Source organism: Bison bison, unplaced genomic scaffold, assembly GCF_000754665.1.
Source record: "Bison bison bison isolate TAMUID 2011002044 unplaced genomic scaffold, Bison_UMD1.0 scf7180017864456, whole genome shotgun sequence".
NCBI lineage: Eukaryota > Metazoa > Chordata > Mammalia > Artiodactyla > Bovidae > Bison > Bison bison.
Window position 1 is genome coordinate 13930378 of NW_011495018.1, and position 2180 is coordinate 13932557.

Consider the following 2180-nt stretch of genomic DNA (forward strand, 5'->3'; position numbering starts at 1 on the left):
ATTGGAGAAGGAAATGGCAACCCACTCCAGTGTTCTTGCCTGGAGAATCCCAGGGACAAAGGAGCCTAGTGGGCTGCCATCTATGGGGTCGCACAGAGTTGGACACGACTGAAGCGACTTGGCAGCAGCAGCAGCAATACATGAAAGTGAAAAGTGAAAGTGAAGTTGCTCAGTCATATCCGACCCTCAGTGATCCCATGGACTGCAGCCTTCCAGGCTCCTCTGTCCATGGGATTTTCCAGGCAAGAGTACTGGAGCGGGGTGCCACTGCCCTCTCCGACTACCTATGGTGCTTCCCTACAAATATAATCAAGGTTTGTCTGTTTTTTATCTTTTTATAAGTGGAATCCTTCTGTGGATGATCTTTCTTTCTCTGGTTCCTCTTCCGTGTCACCAATATCACTGGTGAGGTTCATCCATTTCATGAATACCTAAAGGCCATTCCTGTTCACTGCTGTGTAGTATTCCATTACAAAGCTATATCACTATTTCTTTGTTCATTCTGTGGATGGACATCATTGGTGTGTTCCACATTCAGGGCTGTTTTTTAGCAACCCTGCTGTGGAGACTGTGACCTGAGTTTCTTTAGGGTCCGTGCCTGGGACTGGAACTGCTGGCTCGTGGGATACCCAAGCTTCATCCTTCCCACCAAGTGTCAAATGTTTTCCAAAACTGCATGAATACATATTTTGCATGATTACATATTGCTAATTTTAAAAGTTTTTTTAAGGTCTTTATGCAAATAAAAAATGAGAGGGTGAATGGGTTGTGCGTTGTGTGCTGACCAACCAGCCTGCTTCAGATCTTGACATTGCCCTCTACTCCCCACAGCTCACCTCTCCCCAAAGATGAATGAGGGGCTGGTTAGCAAGATTGCTGGTGATGCCAAGCCCCACACATACCCAGAAGGAAGGGACTCCCCAAAGCCAAGAGTCCACTGAGCCTATACGCCAGTGACAGGCAGTCCATTCCATTTCAGGTGTTTTTTGGCCCTGCCACGTGGCTTGCAGGATTTTAGGTCCCCAACCAGGGATCAAACCTGTGCCCTCTGCAGTGAATCGAGGAGTCCTAACCACTGGACTGCTAAAGAAGTCCTTTTTTTTTTTAACGGACTTCTTTTTTCAAACGAAATGTTATAGGGAAGTGGAATATATAACATGGAGCAAAGTAAGTGACTGGGATCTTCACCTGGGTTTCAGAAACCTCTGTATGAAAACCCCTAGGCTCCTTCAGCCCCCTTGTACTCTGGGAAACAGGCCTGGAGAGGCAGTCCTGACCATAAGCTCTGAGAAAGCAGAGACCTGGTTAGTTTTTTACCATGCTGAATCCCCAGCACCCAACCCACCCTGCGTCCTAGCACACAGTAGGTGCTTAGTAAATATTTATTGGATACTGACATACAAGCAGAGCTGTCTCTGTGAGGTCATCTCTTGTTCTACACATGAGATTGCTTTCCAAAGAGACTAAAGGAGGGGGCTTGAACCTCAGAGAGGCCCCCTTAATTGCCTGTGTCTTGAATTTACAGCATTTGAAAGGGTTTCATTCTCTGATCTAAAAGGCAAGAATAAAAGCAAAACAGTAAAGAGCCTAGGAAGATGAAAAGAAGCCATAATTTGCATCCAAGATGGAGGTGCCCTTTGTTGTCCCCGCGTCCAAGTCAACTTCAAAGTTATCTGCTGAGCAGACAGATGCGCATTGGTCACCATGGCAACAACCAAGCCGCCCAGCCCGCCCAATCCTGACAGCCCAGCTCCAGGAAGTTACAGGGTGTGGGGAGTCTGACGACCTGCCCAGCTTGGCCCCTCCATCATCCAGCCATCTTGCTCCTTCTCTGTTGGGCGGGGGGCAGGTCTGGGTCACCACATCCACCTCACCACAGAGGGGCACCTGTGTTCTTCTTCAGAGCTGTTGCCTCGGTGCCGGGCACACGGTTATTGGACAAAAGCTTGTGATGAGTAAGTGCATGAAGACACAGCCAGAGCCAGCTGGGAGCTTCTAAAATACACAAATGCTGAGCCCCTCCTGAAATCAGCAACAGCAGAATCTCTCAAGACTGGAGTGGGGGGCTTCATAAACGCTGCACACATGCCTCTCAAGTCACAGCGGGCAAGAGAAGAAAGCAGGGTCAAGACAGCCTCCCAGGCATGTGACTTGGGCAGCTAGCAGGCTGGAGCTGCCAC